The sequence below is a fragment of the Vanellus vanellus genome (assembly GCF_965231255.1).
Source record: "Vanellus vanellus genome assembly, chromosome: Z".
Taxonomy (NCBI): Eukaryota; Metazoa; Chordata; class Aves; order Charadriiformes; family Charadriidae; genus Vanellus; species Vanellus vanellus.
This window is the reverse complement of record NC_138908.1, coordinates 25265843-25288832: the sequence shown is the minus strand read 5'-3', so window position 1 is coordinate 25288832 and position 22990 is coordinate 25265843.

Here is a 22990-nt window from a genome sequence, read left to right as displayed (position 1 = left end):
GAATTGGTGTTTTTAATTGTGACCTGATATCTTTTCTGGTTTTGGGTGATTATTTTGGATGCTTCATGGTTTTCTCTGTATTCCCTTATAAATTATTGTTTCCTCAGTCTTCTCATCACGGAGTTATTATAACTGAATCCCACCCATGAAAACTTTTCATTTTAAACTACGGATGAGCTGAACCGTTACTTCTTAATTTCAAAAAGGACTTCTGCTGACTGTACTATTTTCGTAACTGCTGTCATTTTATTCATGTTGAAAATGTTAGATGGTAGCTCCTTAAATTAATAATGGAATGTCATCCACACATAGTATTGGACTAATATACATCAAATGATATGGGATGATGAAACCTGACATAACCTAATGGGGAGTGATGCATGCTTCAGAAGTACACTGCAGGGCTCTTATTTTCTAATTATTTTTTGAAAACGTCCAGAAGCAGAGAAATAGCTGCAGGACATGGAACACTGCCAGAAAATCTCAGGAAGTACAGCAAGTCACTGAAACGTTTTCAATACTGATCAACAGTTTCTCCATACTGTTTGTGATGAGCTACCAGACACCTACATGCAATCATATTTTCACAAACTGTAATCATCTTCAGTTGCTAATGTGTACTGTGCACCTTCCTTAGGCAAATTTACTTCATATGCAATATGAAATGAAAATTGACATGTCTCTTAAATAGTTCTTAAATACGAACTATCTTTGTGAGGCATTTGGATGCCTGAAAAGATAATTCTTCGCCTCTGATGCATAACCTGGTTTGCCTTGGTTCTTGTAGTCAGTTAACTAGTTTTTCTACTCACATAGTAACTGTCCTGCATCTGAAAGTTTTAGGGAGTAGCACAAAAGCTTTTCTTTGGAAGGACTTTCTTTTGTACCCCATGATTTATAATGGGGCTGTAACCCATATGCGGACTGTCACCTCTAAAACTGAAACTACGGCAGGAAAAAGTGGAAGTATGATAGACTAAAGGTGACACTTCATCTTCCCAAGTAGGTTCTGTAAGTGAGATACTGGAGTTTTATAGGGGAAATTGGAGTTCCCAGGGAAGTACTGACTCAGCTTTCTATGACCTGTTTTAATCATATCTATTGCAGGGAGGTTGGTGACAGATTAAATTTCTAACAATGTAGATTCATTGATGGATAGTTATTACTAAAATTTATTTTAAGACAACTTATGTTTACATGTGAGAACCTTTTCTGGCAGAATCAAAAATTACATTCTGTGGCTAAATCTTCCATTTTGCACTGACTATATATAACTAAGATATTTTAACATATTATATTTTTTAAAACTGTGGAAATCAGAAAAGAATGCTGGCGATATTAAAATATGTTTATATGGTCATATTCTCAGCTGTGAATACTGCCAGGCTTAAATCTGGGGTTGTTTTTTTTTTTTTGTTTTTTTTTGTTTTTTTTTTGTGGCTTTAAGTCTTATATTAATTCAATCTGTGACATGTTACTATATATGAGGTCTTTTGCAGACTGGACTGTGCTTTTTCAGTGTACTGTTATGCCAGGTTTCTACCTACCACAGTGATCAAAAACTTCCTTAATACTTTTTTTGATTTCTTTAAGATAGCAAGCTGTGGGTTGCAGAAGACACAAGGCACATCCCTCCCAAGAGACAGTATCTTGCCTGAAATGAGTCTGCATATGGTCTGAGCACTTCTTTCCACTGTGGCATATTGATTCAATTCAATCCATTTAATTTGCTGGACTCTTTATAATGTGACACGTTGTTTTGTGCTATTGGATCATTTATTCTCTGAAGCTAACGAGTAGGAAAAAAGAATTAAAAGTTTCACAAGGGCAAGACAGATGGGACTCAGTGCTGGGTTTTTTGACCTGACAGAGGAATCCCTCGGGTAGCAGTTTGATAAACTTAACCTTCCAAATGAAACTTTGTTACTCCTGAAAGTAATCTTCTGCTCCAAGAATACAGATTCATTTTAATCAAAGGTCCAGATGAAGTTCATGTGAAATTTCAAATATGAAATCCTGCAGACTGTCTATATCTTTGTGACAGATGTCAAAGTGAAAAGGTTTTAGACCCGTTGTGTTGTTTTTCCAAATGTCTGAGTAATAGAGAGGTCATATTATGCAGGCACAGGGCAGATCACTTCCAGAGGACTTAAGGCAGTTTAGCAAAAATGTTCTTATCAGTGAGTTTTCCCTGCATCATTGAAAACAGTTAGTGTTTCCACTGTAACTTCCTGGACCTTCATTTAAACATTGGCCCTTGCTTGTTAGTTCTTCTCTGTCACGTGTTTTGTGTTTCTTTTGCACAAAACTGTTTGGCATAATCCTTTCCTGATTTGCTGGGAGAAGTGGAGAGGGGAACAGGGAAGGGGAAGGATGTTGGGAAACTGCCCAAAAAGGAAGTAATTTTATGTTCTAATTATTTTTCTGTTTTCTAGAAAAAAGTTGCTAAGAGTGCATATATGGATGTTCATTTAGAGTAAGCATAGAAATGATGGTTTGATCAGCATGTTTGCCTGAATGTAGGAGTTTGGAAATATTCTACAGAAACATTATTGTACCAGTTTATATGTGACTTTTTTATAGATCCTTATAGTTTTCTACTGTAAAAACATCTGCAATACTCCAAAGTTAACAAAACTGAGGCTTAATCCCATAAAAATACTGTACTTTCTGATTGTAAAATCAAGAAATTTATATGAAGAGAAGAGAAGAGAAGAGAAGAGAAGAGAAGAGAAGAGAAGAGAAGAGAAGAGAAGAGAAGAGAAGAGAAGAGAAGAGAAGAGAAGAGAAAAGAGAAATTTCAGTTGGAAGGGACCTACAATGATTATCTAGTTCAACTGCCTGACTATTTCAGGGCTGACCAAAAGCTAAAGCCTCTTATTAAGGGTATTATCCAAATGTCTCTTAAACACTGCCAGGCTTGGGGCATCGACCACCTCTCTAAGAAGCCTGTTCCAGTGTTTGACCACCCCCTAGGTAAAGAAATGCTTCCTAATGTCCAGTCTAAGCCTCCCCTGGCATAGTTTAGAACCATTCCCATGCCTCCTGTCACTGTATCCCAGGGAGAAGAGATCAGCACCTCCCTCTCCACTTCCCCTCATCAAGAAGCTGTAGAGAGCAATGAGGTCGCCCCTGTGACGAAACGGGAAAAAAAGGACTTCACTGAGAGGTTCAAATTAACAATTTATTTGAACTACACTCACAGGTGTAATACGTCACTATTGCAAGTTCTATGTGTACAATGGCGATTACACTATTGCAGTTTAAAAGAAATTAGCGGAATACACTATTGCAAGCTACAAATGATCCCAACAAGTAACAACATAAACCACAAGCGCACTAGATATTAATATCTTAAAAGAGTGTACCAATCACAAACTTAATAGCATGCCATATACCATACGTATATTTCTTAGTCACATACCCTCTCTCTCAGGTAAGTTCGCTCAGTCCCTGGGAAGTTACCCTGTACAGTGTCCTGGACAAGGAGGGGATGAATCTCCTACAGGCCAGCTGTATTGTTGGAAGATTCCCCATTTTTCCCCCAAACCTTGCGGTTTATATTTCCTGATTCTGTGAGGGTGCAGGATTATGCCTGAGTGGATTGCACTATCTGGGATATTTACCTCTGGTGGTGTGATAGCTAAGTCTTTGTTGGCAATTTGTGGTGTCTAGCGCTCAAAGTCACGGGAATAGTGGTGGCATGGGACTCAGGGCATTTTGTTTGTTAAGGGCCATTTGGTTTTGGTTCTTATCGTGATGCAATCTTGAGACAATGCTTGAGCCGTTTTGCAGCTCCCCCCAAGTTGTCTCTGCATCAACAAGGCAAGGCGGAGATGAAGCTGAGTCGGATGACAACTCCCTGCATTTTACCTATTGTGGTCTGAAACCAGTTTGGCTGGGTGCTCCCATACAGCCCCTCAGACTCCTTTTCTCCAAACTAGACAAGCCCAAAGTCCTCAGTCACTCCTCACAGGACATGCCCTCCAACCCTTCCTCCAGCTTTCATGCCCTCCTCTGGACCTATTCAAGGACCTTCACATCCTTCTTAAATTGTGGGGCCCAGAACTGCACACAACACTCAAGGTATTTGAATACCATTGAATACCACACCAATGCTAAGTATAGTGGGACAATCACTTCTTTTAACCGGCTGGCTGTGCTGTTTGATGCACCCTAGGATACGGCTTACCCTCTTGACTTATATTGAGCCTGCTGTCAACCAGCACCTCTGTATTGGGTTTGTGTGGCCAGGTTTTGGTAGGGGGTGACTACAGTGGTGCCTTCTGTGAGAAGCTCCTAGGAGCTTCTTCTATGTCCAATACAGCCAATGCCAGCTCAATCCAAGATGGACCCACCACTGGCCAAGGCTGAGCCCATCAGCAATGGTGGTAGCACTTCTGTGATACCATATTTAAGAAGGGAAAAAAAACTGCACAACAGCAATTGCATCTGGAGAAAGGAGTGAGAATATGTGAGAGAAACAGCTCAGCAGACACCAAGGTCAGTGAAGAAGGAGGACTGGGAGGTGCCCCAGGCACCAGAGCAGAGATTCTCCTGCAGCCCATGGTGAAGACCACGGTGAGGCAGGGTGTCCCCCTGTAGCCCATGGAGGACCCCACACCAGAGAAAGTGGATACCCAAAAGAGGCTGTGACACCCACCCCTGCTAGCTCCTCTTATAGCTGGGCATGGAATGGAATGGTCTGGTATGGAATACCTGCCTCCCCTGCCAGCTCCTTGGGGAAATTAACCCCATCCCTGCCGGAACCAGGACAGCCAATGACTGTAATTGTTGAATGGTATCTCCTTGTCCTTATCTTGACCCACAAGTCTTTTGTTATATTTCCTCCCTCCTGTCCAGTTGAAGAAGGGCAGTGATAGAGTAGCTTTGGTGCAGACCTGGTGTCTAGCCAAGGTCAACCCGCCACAACCTCCAAGTCCCTTTCTGCAGGGTTGCTCTCCAGCCACTTCTCTCCCAATTTATAATTGCGCCCGGCATTACTCCAACCCAGGTGCAGAATCCAGCATTTATTCTTGTTAATTTTCCTGCCACTGATGATTGTTCAATGCTCCAGTCTATCTTCTTCCCTCTGCAAGGCCTCTTGTCTCTTGAGAGAGTCAACAGCAGCTCCCAGTTTGGTAACATCAACAAATATGCTAATTGTGCATTCAACTCCTGCATCCAGATCATTGACAAAAAAAATTGAAGAGAACTGGCCCTAGAATTGATCTCTGAAGAACATTGCTGGTGACCAGTTGCCATCCAGATGGAGCCCCATTCACTGCAACCTGTTCAGCCCTGCTGTTCAGTCAGTTCTTCACCCAAGGCACCCTGTACACTCTCATCTCACAGTTGGACAACTTGTCCAGAAGGATGCTGTGAGGGACAGTATCAAAAGCTTTACTAAAATCCAGAAAAGCTACATCCACCACCTTCCCTTTGTCCACTAGGCAGGTGACTTTATCACAGAAGGATATCAAATTAGATAAACAGGACTTTCTATTTGTGAACCCATGTTGACTGTGCCTGATGATCACTCGGTCTTCCCTTATGCCCTTCTTGTAAATTGGACTAACACTGGCTAACTTCCAGTCAGTGCGGACCTCCCCAGATTCCCAAGATCCTTAGTAGATGATTGAGAGTGGTCCTGCCATAACATTCACTACCTCCTTCAGTACTGGGGATAAATCCCATTAGGCCCCATGGACTTGTGAACATTCAGCTGATACAGCTGGTCCCTTAGAATTTCAGTGTCTATAAATGGAAAGTCACTGTTCTCACTGGCGTGGTCCTCTGACTCAGGGGACCAGACAAGACCAAGGTCTGTCAGTTTTATAAGACTGATGCAAAAAAACCATTGAATGCCTCCCTTTTTTCTTCATTCCTATTAGTCAGCTGACCTTCTCCAACAAATATCAGTCTGATGTTTTCTTTAGACCTCCTCTTGCTATTAACATACTTAAAAAGCCTTTCTTGTTGTCTGACACAACACTGGCCAGTTTCCACTTTAATTGAGCTTTGACATTTTCTGTCTTCTCCCTGCATGTATAAACCACAGCTCTGTAATTTTCCTGCAAAGCCTGACTTTGCTTCCAGAGATGATTCTGTTTCTTTTTTCCTTGTGAGCTCCACAAAGTTCCCTTTTCAGTAAATATGATCTTCTGCCCCACTTGCTTGACTTACGACATAACTTAACTTCATATAAGCACACTATCTTTCAAAGCATACACAGTTAAATAATTGGCCCTCCAAACTGTGAAAATCAAATGTTTTGTCCCAAAATCAAATCAAGTAATGTTTTTTTCATAGTAACAATTTTGTAGAAGTTTATTTTACTTGGTTTGCAAATTTAGCTATGTATCTTTCTGATAAAATTATATCTTTATTTTGGGTTTTAGTCAAGTTATCTTTTCTTGAAAATTCAAGAGTCAAAACCCATAACTATATACATATTTGAAAGTATTAATTTATTGGGGAAATGTTTTGGGAATTAATAATTTCACTTATCTCAAGGAGTTTAGAATAATATTCCTGAGTGTTGCACAGTCCCCAAATATCATGTTATGGCGAATTTGGATGGGAAACTTGCTTGTGAATTATAACAGAACAAAGTATTCATGGCTGCCTACAGCTTGAGAATCAGAGGGTCAGACCCCACTAGTGCTTTTATTAATTAAAACTACCTGTTTCAAATGTCTATAAGGCACCTTACGTTCCTTATTTCTTGCCTATGGAAATTAAGGTACAAACAAACACAAGCTGCTTTACTGCTAAACAAGATTTTTCTACTTCTGCCATAATGATTCATAGGCAAAATATCCAGTCTCACTTCATTAGCCAACCAGAATGTAATCACTTTACATTAGTTGTCTAACAACAAACAAACCGACCTTGTACGTCTAGCAATAAAAGCAGCACCATGAGGTGGCAACAAAAGGTTCACTAGCCCAAAAAGAGTCCTTACAATACTAATAGCATTGAAATATGCTACAAAGTCCATATCATACTCCCATGAATAAACAGTTTCAGATGAGTAGAATTTAAAAGTCAAACCTTTGAAGGTAGTGGTTGACTGTTAAAAACTTTAATAAATTGCCATTGACTTAGTTTTAAATAGTGTTCAGATTAGTGGAGTAAGATGTGGTATACAGATGTATTCCTCATTTCCAGCTTTGTTTGATGGGTTTAATAAGTAATTGCTTAAGATCACAACTGATTTAGCACTGAAGGTGCAGTGCTAGGATGCTTTTTGCTTTGCAGAAAGGTAAGTGGGAAGAATTCCACGTTTCAACACATGATGCCTTTGTGCCTTTGAAGTCACTGGGAATTTGGCTTCAATAGAGCCAGGATCTGAACTGAGCTGCTGGCAGTATGCACTTGAATAGGAGGAGGTAAAATGTTTTGACTGAGGGCAGGTGCAGAGCTATTTGCAGAAGCAATGTTATCCCAGTGACAGGTAACTTATCCAGGTCCTCCCAGCGAGAAGAAAGATATATTAATGACTGGATCCTTCAGCATCACATGAAATGAGCTTCTGCATTGTGAAGACAAACATGACTTCTGCACTGAGATGTCAGCTTCAGCCTCCACTTGCTATGTCGGAGATGGCAAACAAGGTAGTCAGGACTGCAGTTCTTTGCCCATTAAGGTCTTCTTCCTGGCAGGTTAATAGTCACTTGTCTCATAAACTGGCTTGGTAGTCCGTCTCTGCTGATGGTTGATGAAGCTATGTCCAGGTGTCACACTGACCGCAAACACCCATAGGTAATGTAAAAAGAGATTTCTCTATGTAAATTAAATAAAAGTTTCACACAAATCAGACAGGTGATTATTTTTTTTCTGCTATATGAAGAATGAAACTGTCCTTCTCTCTCTGTTAACATCTTGTGGATTTTAATTATTTTTTTTTTACGCCTTGCAAAGGTTTCTCTGATTTTATGTACAGACAATATCTTTTTTCCTTCTTTTCCTTAGTTTCTCTAGTAGCTGTGATTGTGCTCAATGCTTTACATCAGAAAACACAGAAGCTGTCCCTACTCATGAGAGTTTCCTATAGGAAGTGAGATGCAGCAGATGGAAAAACACAGACTGACGGAATGAGGAACACTTTGACACCACCAGTCAACCTGGCAGTTGGTAGTCTCAGATCACCAGCATCCTAACAACGGTTGTCAAGATTCTTGTAGGCACCACAACAAAGGAGAATTTTAAAAGCACATTTTGAAGAAGGAAGATAAGTTTACTTTGCAGCTATTTATGGAAACATATTAGCTTACAGAGGACAGGCACACAATTTAACAGCATAAGCAATCAAGGTCAGCAATGCAAACATTCAGTTCTGTCTGAGTGTCATGCACAAGTTTATGCAGCCATATATCTTATTCTACATTAGTCAAGTGAAATTCACAATCCATATCTTAGAAAATTCTACATGAGTGCAAGCTCCCTTCCCTCTCACTCTTCAAGAAAAATTCCCTTACTGGCATGTTTTTAAAAGTCCTCGTAGCAAAAGAAAATGTCAAATTTTGCATTCCTTTTTCAACATGATAAGAATGCATTATTTCAAGAACAGTTAAAATGTACATATCTGCCAGTTTTATAGGAGGTGATGTGGGAATAAAGAGGTCATGCACCGTATTTAGCCTAGGGAAAAATTAACAACTTACAGTGTGTGAGCTCTGCATGTCTCTGCGATGGTAGAATTTCAGAGCTAGAGTTGTCGGGTGGCTCAGGTATTAAGGTTTTTGGATGAGGAGGGAAGGGTGTTTCCTTCTCAGGTAAATCCGGACTTCAAAAACTGATGGATGCATACAGATAATCTTCTCCTAACCCGAGGAACCAAGAAGAAAGAAACTGAAGTCTGTTCTGTATAAGCCTACCTAAGATAGTTGGAAAGGACTTGGAAAGGACTGTCCACCCTGCTGCAGGTTCATTGATATGTGCTTTACTTCTGCTGTAGTGCAATTTCTTTGTTTCAGTGCAGCAGCATCACTTAGTGCCATAGTTTCTCACTTCTTTTTTTGGCAACGGCAATGTATGAGAATTGCAACAGAAATTAAAAGCTATCCTGTGGCTCATGTAGCATATTTGTACAAGGCTGGGGGAGGAAGTCAACACAAGGTTTGTTCTCAACTTTCATTTCTCCAGAGTCTGTGGAAAACGACTATTCACATCCCAAGGTAAACCACCTATAAAGGAAGACAAGTCTCGTGGTCTGTCATGTCCCAGTCAGTATACTTGTCTGTAACAGACTAAAATACATGTACCTCTGGTGCAGGAGGCGAGAGGCAGGATGTCATTTGGTAGAGCAGGCAGCCTGTGATTCTTGCTGGGATACTATGACTCCAAATATTTTCTGCTATAGGTCTCTATTTTTGTCGTGAACTGTCTTCTCTTGTCTCAACTAGCACAGAAATTTCGTGCAATAAATATTTGCTGATATTATGGCAAATCGATCGGGTAGTGCTCAAAATGAACTAAAAAGGTAAATAATTTCAACAGTGACAAGGTAATTTCTGTATAACAATTTTTAAGTCTCCAGCATGAAAACCAGCTTACTTTGTGGATGTCAAATAACATAGCACTAACATTTCACATTCCCAAACCTGAACCAACTAAACTTGCTTTTGAAATATGCAAGCTGTGGTGCTTATGTAAATAACTGCACATATTTTATCATTGCATATTTAAGTATATAGTTTGAAACTTGTAATTGCACACACATATGCATGCATATAGAGAGAGAGGAAGAAAAAGATACATACCTACCATGTGAGATGCCATTCTGTACCTCCAGAGTCATTATGGTTTTGTAAAGAAGGAAGGAAAAGATAAGAAAAAGAAATAAATGGTCCTTTTTATAGTGGTCTATAGACAATGTATAATACTAGAATTTCTTTAGCCAATTTGCTTTCTCCACAAATTCCAAATCTGTGTCAGCACTAATATATTTTATACTTGGCTAGTCTCATACGGTTTCTTTTTAGGCAGCTCTTCAATATGCTTTTGCAATCTGCTATCCTGCAATTACTAATGCTTTATTATTTTATAAGGAAGCTGTTTTAATTCTGAACATCAGATGCTACAAGCAGGACTTTAACACATATCCTCAGATCCTAGGTCTTGCAGTCACCTCCATCTAAATGCAGAAAAGCAGCTTGAAAATTCTGTACGTGTTCATGGGTTTTCTTTCTTCCAGAGCGCTAATCTGCATTACCAGGGCAAAGAGGGATGTGACTTTGGCAGGGCAGCCAGCGGCACTCTGCCTGTGAGTGACAAGTGCCTGGGGAGGGGATGTTCATTATCAAGTTCTTACACCTGGTGTGGCAATAAGCTTCACACTTCCACTAGGTGGTGTGTAAAAAAGGAGAGAGACATGGTCATTCCTTTTCCTTACTTCAAGATGTCTCTTCGGAGCATGATGGGGGCAGCCTTAGCTGTCCCGTCTTTCCTTTCTTATTTGTACTTCAGTCCTGAAACTCATGGGAAGGTGTAGAGCCTGCCCCAGGCCTTACAGCTGCAGGTCGGCTCGAATCACACTGATCTCAGCCAGTGGCCTGCCTGTGGTCTTGGGATTGAATGCCCACTGCCTGCACCAACAGGAATTTCACCCTGAGAGAGTACTCTGATAGGTTGTTTTTGCTCCTGTGTAGCAGAATATCTTATTTTCCATCTCTTTCCCAGCTAATGCAGCTTTGCTCTGTGACTAGCATTTCACTCCAAAGCGTGGCAGATTTTTGGGAGTCCTGGATTTGCATCATTTTACTGACTTTTGAGGAGACAGGTATTTGCATAACTCCCCTAAAATATCTTCCTTATGTATTCTTATATACTCGTCTTCAATATTTCATCAAACTATATTGCTCTGAGTAAGATAGGCAGAAGTGGGTGGTAGCTGATTAGGCGTGAAGTTCTGAATCAGTCTGGTGGGAGAATACTAAGTGCTGAGGAAGCCTTGGTGGCTTTGTTTGACTCACAGCTGTAATATGCCTCAGGTAAAACTGCAGAAAAATAACAACCCAAATGAAATAAAGTTCTTTAAAACCTACACTTCTGTTTAAAGCAAGCCACAAAGTAGGTTCATTTTGCAGTGGTAATTTGGCTCTAAAATGTTTATGCTTGAAGTAGTTTCTTATCTTGTAAAAATATATTATTGTTCACATGATCAATGAATATTGCATACTAAAATGGAAGTAGCATTCAGATAGATAAAACATGTAATGATACTATTGTAGACAGAGGCCCAGATTTCTGGGTTCAGATATCTGGTCTGCTATTAGTTTGACTCTGTATACATTCTCATTTACAAAATATTTATTTAGAACTATTGAAAAATGAACTCACCTTGCTGAATAAATTGCTAGTAGGGAGTAACTTGTTTGAATAAACAAGGCCTTTGTTTTCTATTCTGTTTCCTACTCTTTCTATTCGGGAGGGTTTTTTTTCATATATATATGTATTCTTTTGTTCCAAGTTATTTTGCTAAATTTGTCATTATTCTTGATGCATGCATGCTGCACAGTAGCAGGTTTTGGGGGAGCATTCAGCATTTTAAAATTCTGCATTTTAGTTATTAGTGCATAAAACTCACAGTAAAGATGGCAAGACTTTTGATTTTCTTCCCTCACTGAGTACAGCTGTTGTTGACTAGTATCTACTGAAAATATTCATAGTTATTGCGGGATCAATATTGGTCATCTGTGATTTGTTTCCTAGTGTTTGCATACAGTTCATTATTTTTCTGTATGATTCTGTGGTCTGATTCTTTGTAAATATATGCTTGAATGGACACAAAGTGTACAATCACAGGCATAGTAAATCTAGTAAGTTTTCAGTTAATATTCATGAGTATATTCACCCTCTCTTAATTACTGAATGTTCAGTAATGTTCTTGGTGCTTTGCTGCTTCATTTATAGGTATATTTGAAGGTCTGAATCAAATAACACATGCAGCTACTCTAAGATGTACTATTTTGAGAACAATCTGAATTCATTTGTTATTAGACATCTAACTGGCTGCTCCCCTCCATGAGCTACTCATTTGAAGTACAGTAATCACTTAGTAATCATAATCTCCTATTGAGATAAAGATAAATGTAAATACTGAAACAGTGCATAACACCTTAACTCCATTTCACTGTCCTCCATGTATTAGAGCAACGAATGTACGTAGCTGTTTCTAGTCTTTTATGGAAATTAAAATAAGTATAAATTGCTGAAATACTGCACATGGGCAAAATGTCAGATTTGTTGCATTATTAGGAGATTTGCATTAGTTTTGACTAATAGAAAACAATAGCTGCTAACTTAATTGCTAGGAAACTGCAAACGTTCCCTGGAGAATTCAAGCCTTACACTCATGTCGAGACAGTTTTCACTGGATATTTCGATTATGAACATTATTGCTACTTAAAAAAAAATCGTTTAATATACTATCATTTTTTTAGTTTTGCTTCATTAAATAATTTGTCTATATTCAGACAATTTTGAGGGTATTTCTCTATCAAAATAATACAACTACTATGTTGGGGATTTTAGAAATAAATATAGATTTGCACTCCTTGATGTCAGTCAAAATCTATAACATGATTTGCAGACTTTGGCATGATTATTTCAAAAACATGATTGATGCAGATTCACAGGTTTAACAGAGGTATTTTGAAAGCATTTTTAAAAACAGGTATCGTGCACAACGTCATTTTTATATAATATTGCTTTAGGTTGCCATCTTGTGGTACAAATTCGGTTGTTGAAAGGAAAGGAGAAAATTATCTTGCCATTGATAGTAATACCCTATTCTTTAGGTAAGGTTAAAAAGTTTTGAAATCTTCTAAAGAGATACATACTTCAGCCAAAAAGAAACAATCCCTAGATGAAGATTCAAATGCAGACTCATATGATTAATTACATAAATAGCCAATATTGACAAGAGTTCTCTAGGTTACCTTACCTTTACTGTTTATCTACTATAACCCAAACGTTCTGTTTGTCATGACTGTTTTCTAGTTCTTCATAATGTCTAGTATAAATATTAAAAACTCTTAGAAACCAGATGAAATTCCAAGTCCAAATTTGGCATGCCTGTCTTTGCACTTTAACTTATATTCCTGGAGGCCTAAAGTTCTAAAAAATCAAGTCCCACATATTCTGGGGAGCAGGAATAAAACCTGTTCTTAGACACTCATAGTCTTTTGCTGCTGTCAATAGATTTCTGCTGCCTTACAAATTAATTTAGTCCCACTTAAAATTTTTATTTGCCAACTGCTGTAACAGCCTTTGAGAGTGGCATAATCCAGTCACACAGATTTTTTTCCCCATTCAGCTAGTTTTGCTTCTACATAAATGATAAAAGACATGAGAATAGCAAGATTTACTCTGTAAAGCAAAACTACTGTTTCACAGTAACCAAGGAGGCTGTAGGCACTGCTTCCCCAACAAACCTATAAAATCTTGGAAGTGTTTGTACAATATTGATTTTTTTCTTTAAAACACTCTGCTGAAGAGACAAGAGAGCTAGACTTTGTGCGTGTAAATAACATAACCTTAAACATCAACAAATCTTTTCTTCCAGTAGAAATTTTTTTGAGTAAGATAGATATATGTGATTGTTCACTTGGGACTTCACAATTGCTGCTGATTTTGCTAGAGGGGTTGCCCACACAGCTCAGAAATAAGCATAGCTGCCAGCCTTTAAGATAAGTAACTCTGCTACAGTGTTATGTATGGTAGGTCTGTGCCATGTAGAAGAAAAAGATGGCTAGAGAAAGAGCCTGGCTTTGGCCTTCATGGTCCTTGAAAAACAACTTAGTACTGTTCCATCCTTTCCAAAAATAAACATGTTTGGAGAGAGTTTTATGAGCCTGCGGGGAGGAGAAACATGGTTTTCCACCTGGGAGGAAAGCTCTCAGAAGTCTGCACAATCACGTACAAAGTGGAGGGCAGAGTATTAACAGCAAAGGCCTCTGTCCTTTTGTCCCCATTCCAGCCATCCTCCACAAGCACCCCATGCTGTGTGCCCACTCCTGAGTAAGGTCTTCTAGGAGCTACATGTGTGTCACTGCCAATCACTGTGTGAAAGCTTTGTGTGACAAAAAATGAGCTTTATTCTATATTAAATGTGAAACTATTGGTGCCATGAAGGAAAGGGAAGAAATAACAGGAACACCTGGTGATGTCCTTTAAGAAGGAAGGCCAATTGGAAGAGGGTTCAGCTCTCTCCTTTTTGGGAGTCCAACAAATGTTGTGCAGTTGGGTCCTGACAGGTCTAGGGAAGGGAATCATTAAGACAGATGGGGACAGAGTCAGGTAGCAGCTGTTGTGCACAGCCTGTTATCCCCCAAGCACTGTCAAGTTTATGAATGGAAATCCATGTGGTAGCTAACGCTGCTGAGGCATGTCGCTTTAACCCTACCCTTAGAAGGAAAATAGCTGCAATAGTACTAAGAGACTGGGTGTAGAAAGGAATTTGAGACGGCTCTGCTGCCTGCAGGTAGACCAGTTGGATAGCACTGTGAGGCTGGTGGTTTCTGAGGTTTCGGGGTGGGGGCCACAAGGGTTTTTTTAGAGATGTTCAACTTGGAAGACAGAGAAACCAGTGTTCTCACTCACTGGATGTTACAGAGCTTGAAGCAATCCAGAATCTCTGCAGTACACCATTTCCTATTCTCCATTGGTATTGTCTTCATGATTTATCATTTATCCTTTAAGATTGGGGTCATAAACTATGTTACTTGCCCTGTAGCTCAGGAAGTATCTAGCTATTGAAAACCTATAAGAATCTATCCATAATTGTTCCTGTCAGTATGGAAAGCTTAGAAATTAACAAAAGCTCTGAGCAATTGATTTAATCTGGTCTCTTTACCAGGAAGAAATTTTGCATATATTTCTCTCTCATGTTTTCCTTGAGTCAAGTCTTCAAGTCTGGGCAGTTTCTTTCCTCATTCCTTCATGGAATACATAAAGCCCCTCCGAACATTTAGGCATGCATTTAGTAGTAATTTTACCCCCAAGATCTGTAAAAGGAAGATCTAGACAGTTACAATGCTCATGAGCATGTTCTTTCTGCCCATCATTCTCCCGCTGCTTTTTGCAAGATAGGACTTAGTAATTTTCCTTGTCAAAGGCAAGGACAATCCCTTGAGATTTAAGTACAACTACAGAATAAAATAATTTATTCTCTGATCCCTAAGGCCTTTCTTTTAACAATCTTATTTCTTCTTCTTAATTTCTTATTAATCTGAATCTTTGGTTTCGTCTAGAGAACTGAGCCAGGGAAGGAGAAAAGAGATCCTTTCCAGAGGGGATGGAGAAGGCCCAGGAAAACCTTATGACAAAATGGAGAGATCTGTCTCAGCCTGAGATGGATCTCTTTCTCAGGTCTGAGAAAGACTTCACCTCTTACTTTGTCCCAGTCCTCAGCGTAAGACAAGAACTGTAGGGCTGATGATTTGCACCCAGCCCAGGAGCTGTACCCAGTCCAGTAGCTAAGCCTGAAATGAAAGTTGGAGCATTTGAATATTGCACATGGACAGACATGTGTGGAAATCCCAAGAGCTGTAACACAAAATGTTGAGATCATTAGAATAGAATAGAATAGAATAGAATAGAATAGAATAGAATAGAATAGAATAGAATAGAATAGAATAGAATAGAATAGAATAGAATAGAATTTCAGTTGGAAGGAACCTACAATGATTATCTAGTCCAACTGCCTGACTACTTCAGGGCTGTCCAAAAGTTAAAGCATGTTATTAAGGGCATTATCCAAACGCCTCTTAAACACTGCCAGGCTTGGGGCATCGACCACCTCTCTAAGAAGCCTGTTCCAGTGTTTGACCACCCTCTCGGTAAAGAAGTTTCCTACTGTCAGGTCTGAACCTCCCCTGACTCAGCTTAGAAACGTTCCCATGCATCCTATCACTGTATCCCAGGGAGAAGAGATCAGCACCTCCCTCTCCCCTTCCTCAATGCATTATCCATGCATCTAACAGGGAAGAGGGCATCTTCTCCCCTACTCTCTAGCTAACAGGTCTCTTCTCTTAGAGAGAGAAAAAAAAAACCCAAACATTTAAAGTGAACTGGAGGAGGAAAATGTTGATCCCCAACACACAGAGATGCACGTAACCTAAAACATTATTGTGTTCTCTCATTGCATTCTGGACTTATTTCAAGACAATGGGGATGACGATCAGTCTCCTGTGAAATGTGCTATAGGAGCTTAATGACTCAAATGAGCCAGAAGCTCTGAAAACATGCTATATAAAAGATGGTATGTTGATTCCTGGAAATGCTATGACTCGGCAATAACTTAGGAAGAGCAATCCTTACTGACTCAGCAGTGCTACACCTTTTGTCACTTTACTCCCATCGACTGCAGTCCCAAAATTATCTTAACTTAAAAAGAAAAAGAAGTGGCAAAATACAATATGTCTTTGGCAATGCTTTTGTCTAACAGCTGCCTGTTCACAGAGTTCATCTGAGAAGAAAAGGCTTTTTTTTACTTTATGCTCTGTAGTATCTTTTTGCCACATAATAATGAATGTAAGTGGAAGAGAAAACACTAACAAGTGTAGCAGATGTGTACCTGGCTGCACGCAAAAAGAAATATCTGTTACCAAGCTCATATTGACATAATTGTGGTACAATCAACTAAATAGTAATTATATATATGCATTCTTGAACAGTGTATCAAACACAATTCAAGTTTTACCTGAAAGTTTATTGTGATGCTATATTCTGTACCGCAACTATCAACCACTAGCAGAAACTTTTAATCTAGTTTTGTAAGATTTTAAGCGGGAGCCATAAAAGGCTCCTTACACACACTGAGCTACCATATTACATTTACAAAACTGAGGACAAAGCTTGAATCTAACTTGTCACAATTCACATTATTTGTTCTTTCAGTGTATGTGGTGGGTTTTTCCATCCATAGCTCACATTCCGTTGCTTTTTCCTAACTGCTCTCTACATTTATAAAGCCATCTCTTTTTACATTATGTGCTTTAAGATAGCTCTCCCTCACTAATTAAAATAACTGCCTCCGTTAAAATATTACTGCTTTAAGTAAAATGAATAGTCTGCTGATTAAAATAATTCATTATACTGCCAGACCAAAGGGAAGCATAACCTTTCAGAGTCTGAAGTAAAAGCAGCAATGGTAATACTTAAACTCTTTCTCGACTACCTCTGCTCTAGCAAGGCTTCCCCATCACTCACTTCAAAAACACTCAAAACAAATGTGCCTTTAGTACCTGGCAAGCACATAAAGTTCCAGGCTTTGCAACCTGCAATAAAGCTGAGTAGCCGCTGAAAATTAATGAATACCAGCTCTGGTTGTAGAGAATGACTCATGATAAGGAACAATATCATAATCTAGTTTCTCTATTACGAAGTAAAATAATTGGGAGGTAGAGAAGGCACTTTTTACACCTGTGCTTCAGTTGCACAACGAGGGAGCTCAGTGGCATTTTATGATGGGAAGGATGTGTGCCAAGGCAAAGTTGCACATGCACACTTAAAATCAGAAAGCTGAATGAGATACTTCTCTACCTGAGTGACAACGTTGAGTCTCTACAATCCTGAGTTGTGCCTAGCATAGCCATTACCTGCAATATTGTAAAGCTTCCACTATCATGATCAGGTTAAGGGTTAAAAATAAGTAATCCTAAGTAATGGATTAAACAGTGGAGCTATTGCACAGAAAGACTCCTTGTTCATTGTATCTTACCGTAATGATACACTCAGCCACGGTTCTTGAAATGGCATTTGCCCTTTATGTCTTTTTGACTGAATGGACTCCAACTTTTGCTGCCTGAGTCATTTTGGTAAAGGGTCTTGATTCCCTGTCACCAGCTGAGTAGCAGACAGTCAGGATAGTGGTCTCAGCTGGATACTGTGTACATGAGTACCAATCACATAAGTGGAATCATACATCTAAAAAAGACTTAATGGCATGTGAAAAAATGAAAGCAGTGTATTACAGTTTTCTCTTTGCTCTGGCAACATTAAAGTAATGTTGCTTCTCTAGTAGTTTCCACTGTGATTTATCTAGAATAAAGATGATTTTCAATAGCAAAAGCCAATGAAAAGACAGAAGAGAGAAAAACAGAAATGCTGGGAAAGAACTCGATTCTTCCAGTGACATACTTTACCCTCTGACATGTCTTTGCTGATTCTGTTTTTGTACCCTTGATGTAAAAATGCCTAATGGACAATTTATCTAACTGGATGAATGAGTTTAGAGTGTTGTACTTCTAACTGAAGAAAGAGCAAGCAAAAATGACAACTTGGATGTTGTCAGGGCACAATATGGGCCAGATGCCCCAGGAGAAGTGGGTGCTCCCTTGGGCAGTCAGGGCAGGAGGTGGTGGGACAGGTCCTGCCCTGCCCACCCCAGCCTGAAAATCAGACTATAGACAACGTATTGCTACCTAGGCCATTGAAACCATGAGGGGGAGAAAACTGCTTGCTTACCTTGGAGTAACAGCTTTGCTCCTTTGCTTGAACTCTGTGTCCAAAATGAAGAAAGAGAAGGAAAATGACAGGCTTTGGCCACTATGTTCTAGTTAAGAGTTAGGGACAGTTCAGTTTGTGTGTGATGGATATTTAACAATTACTAATCTTTAAATTGCAGTAATACAGCTGGAAAGGAAAGAGGAAGCTACTCGGAAGATAAATGAATATGGCAGTTAATTAAAGATATACTGTTTCCCCTTGAAGCAGCTCTGTGCTTTTAAGGAGGAATTGTAGGTGACAGGGGGGAGAGCTTGAAGAAGCATAAGGAAAGAACTTTGAAAAAGGGGAAAGTACAATTTCTGAGTGGTGTAAAGGAGAGGAATTGCAAAATACAGCATGATTCCACTGAGCAAGGGCAATGAATGTATATGAGTGAGATCACAGTTTAGAGGCAGGTATTGTGTTGCTTTACACAGTTCAGCCTAAAGAAAAAAAAAAAGAAAAAGTGGTAATTTGGCAAAAAGTGAGAAGGAAAAGCTGTTAAGTGAAATGGAATAAGAGGAGCTTCATGGAAATTCTACCATACTATGTGACCAGATCCCCTGCCCAGAAGTAAACAGAAATTTTGCTAGTGAATTCAAAAAGAGCAGGATCATGTCCATGGTAATCAGGCAAAGATTAGATTAGAAAGGTTTAGATTTATTCCTTTTTTTCTTCCATCTAACAACAGAACAAAAACAAGTCCTTGGTGACTAATGGTTTTGACAGATGCCAGCATCTAATAAACATTTTACAAAAAGTCAGAGAAGAAAAAGACAATTTATTGGAAATAATTCTTTCCCACTTAGGAGTAAAATGCCACTGCTTTTCTAGACCCTGTTGTAGTTTCTGCGAGGTAGAACTATGCGCATATTATCTCTGTCAAAGAAAAATATTCTGAGCACAGTCATCCAATTAAACAAATTACCTATTAGTCACTTGAATGTCAGGAAATTGAGGCAAGCTCAATAAAGACATGTCACGTAGAAAAACGTGTCATCTAAAGAAGAGGATCGCAGCACTTCCTCCTTTTGCCTTGCATGTTCAATTCTTCAGACCCACAAATAACTGTAGGAAATAAGTTTTTTGTCTATAGTTCTAGATTTTATGCTGACCTAGATGCAGGCTGGGGTTTAATCTGTTGTTACCTAGTGAGATGTTGAAAGTCTGGAAAGAAACTATCTCTGTTCCTTTGTGTGTTGGAGACACTTTGGAGTTGCTGGATGTGCAGGTTTATCTGCGCTCTGCAGGTACGTAGCACATGGCTGAAGAGGAACAAGTGGCAATTTTTACTTCCTTGTGTCATCAGGATCAACCAAGCCAAAGGTTTTTAGATTTGTTTGGTTTGGTTTGGTTTTGCTTTTTCTCATTCTTGCAGAATAACAGTAAAAAACAAACCAACATACTACAGAAGAGAACAAAAATAAGCCAAACAGATTTTTGTTTGGCTAGGACAGAAAATTATGGTAATAAATTATCTTTTCCTCCTGTTTTTTCTTCATGTCACTTTTTCAGTAACACACTGAGGCACTCTGTCAAAATTACTATCCTCTTTGGTCTTAGTTTTACCCTTTGTTTGAGGGGAAAGAAACAACTGAGAATGTTGGCACATCTCTGCATATTATGGTGTCAGCAGAACCTCCACCAGATACATGTGCACATCAGTCAGTACAGAAATAGCTGGATGTGTGGGAGAGGAAAATGCACTACCCATCTGGCTCTGAGATTTTATTTATCCAAGCTTTTTTAAAATGCAAATAGTATTTAACATATAACCAAGGGATTCTTTTTTTTTTTCTTTATCTTTTCTTTTTTTACTCCACTTCTCCACTGCCTTATTCCAAATAAAATGCCTTACAGCAATGAGTACATCTGAACTAGCATTGCTAAGTGCCTCTGTCTCAGCTGTCACTGGAGATAGCGATTAGTCACTGGGTGCTTCCAGGATCAGCAGTAGACACTGGGGCAAGTCTCCTCTCACAGGTACTATGGGAACTTAAAGACAGGGGCAAAAGTACTCCAGAAATGAGAATCCTCCTCCCAAATGGCAGAAGACATCACAGACCTCTGGGGAAAACTGGCTAGGAAGAGAGTAGGAAAAGCTGCTTTTTGGGTGTCGGATGATGCCCAAGAGAATACCAGGCTCTGGAGATCTCTTCTTCTTTGTAGAGATAAAGTAGGATTGTACTATAAGCTAAAAAAAGAAAATAAACTGGTTTTGACTAAAATTTATTATTAAAGCAACTGTTCAGTGTATTTATTTGCTTAGAAATTAATAGTGTCATCTGTCTCTGAAGCAACTTAGTCCTATGTATCAATAAGAAAAATCAATAAGAAATCAACGGAATACAGCAAAGTCCTTATTTATTAACAAGCAAGATATATTTCTTACTACAAAATTCAATGAAAAGCGTGCCCAAACAAATAACATGTACTGTGCCCACAGCCTGGCAAATACAATCTCTGTTGAGCTGTGAGGATACAGGTCAGGCACTGAGCAAGAACTTGCTCCATGACTAGATTTCATAATATCGCTGGGCAGATCCACCAATAGTGTTTTGTTTATATGTTGTATAAAAAGACAGTTTAGGGCTGATCCCATAACTACCCTGACTGAGTAGCGTTTTGAAATGCGTTTGTCCTAGGTTTGCAATTTTTGCTGTACATGCATGTCTTAGCTTAAGTTCAAGTTTTCTATGAGGATTGTCCTAAGCACAATGTATAGCAGAAGTCTAACCTCAAGTAGCACTGTAACAAGGAGGAACAGCTGCCTTTTACCCTTTGGGATAGATGTAGGAGGATGCAGGCTGGAGGCCACAAGCTATGATGCTGAAGCTGTGACAGAACTCCGATCCATTACAAGGTTGAGCCCAGTAAAATTGCTTTCACGTTTCTATCAGTTTGTTAGGTGCAACTAATGAGGGACAGATTCCCTGCTCTTTTCATGCAACAGCATCTAAGGATCTGCTCAAACAGCCTTAATAGAGTAGAGAGAATTCCCAGAGGACAAATAAAAAAAGTAATTTCAATTTCACATACCCCCCAGTGTCTCGCTTCCCAATCACAGAAAAGGAAGACAGGAGTTCAGAGTGGAAGGACAGCAAGGGACTGTATATTTGGATGGAGCATCACTGTGTTTTCTGCAGATTTGGGGCTAGACGCTCATCCAATTTAAAATATCACCGTCTCCTTGGCTTGTATCCCTTTTCTCACCTCTTCCAGATTCTCCACACTGCTCTGGCAATGAGAAAGGAATATCCTCATGTGGCGGCCCCAGCACTCCAGTTCTGCTCCAGGTGCTGGTGCCAGAGTATGTCAGGAGAAAGGGACATATCTCAATTGCTGACATGCCAAAGAGATCCTTAGGTGCCGCAAACACTTCCAGAGGACTGTGGCTGTCAGACGCAGCTAAAATAAGGCTGGAGTTCAGCTGTGATGGTGGTAGTTCCAGTCAAATTAAGTTATTGAGAAATGGGAGAACAGTGAAAGCTATAGCTGGCAGTCCTAATTTCAATTACCCATGATTAGGCTATATACAGAATGCTTCTGAACTTGAAATTCACATCTGTTCATTGAATAATGCTAATCTCAGCTATGAGGGTCTGGGAATCTGTCTTCATGAAAGCACTTGCTCGCCAGGTTAGCAAGCTGCCGAGCCTGCATACTCCTTCCAGAACACAGGTTATTACTGTTGTTAGAAGCCATTAATTTTTGGATCTCAAAGCAGCTTCATACAGTTTTCCAAACTACTGCCAAGAGTTTCTGGGTTATATTCTCCCTTATTTATGCAGCAGACTGTAGTCATGCTTCATCTCCAGTCTGACACTTTGTGGTTTTATGCACATGAAGGAAAAAAGCAGCTTTATCTATTGCCAAAAGTTTTAGTGCATTTATACATTACTATCTTTTCACACAGCATTTTACCATCCTTGAAAATGGTTCAGATTTTAGGATTAGTTGCACTGAAGTAACACTAAGGAAAGAAAATATTCTCTGTTCATATTGTAGAAAGACGTTTGATATGCTAGTCTGATGAGAAATCATTTGGATACTTATTGTTTTGGGTCAAGAAGTCGTATTTTATATTGACCATCAAAAGATGATATGGAAAATGAACAGTAGGAACACCTCTTGGCCTCTATTTATGCTGACAGTAAGAGAACATCTTCAAAATGAAAGTGTTTTCTTAATTATAATCTTAATTTCATCTTCAAGAGACTAGAAATGTGAACTAACTTGGTATACCATGAACACTGAAAGATACAAGAAAATCATCACAGCATAGAAAAGTAAGTAAAATATAGACGGTATCTAAGGTCATGACTTTTGTGTACAGTCATCTTTTTGTAAAAAAAACCCAGTCATATAACACCATGTGTTTGAACTGCATTTTCAACTTTGATACATTTTATATATATACCTTCTCAAGGTTGTTTAAAAACAGTGGTATTCACTGAGGACTAGTAATTACATACTTGGCCAACAAGTACGT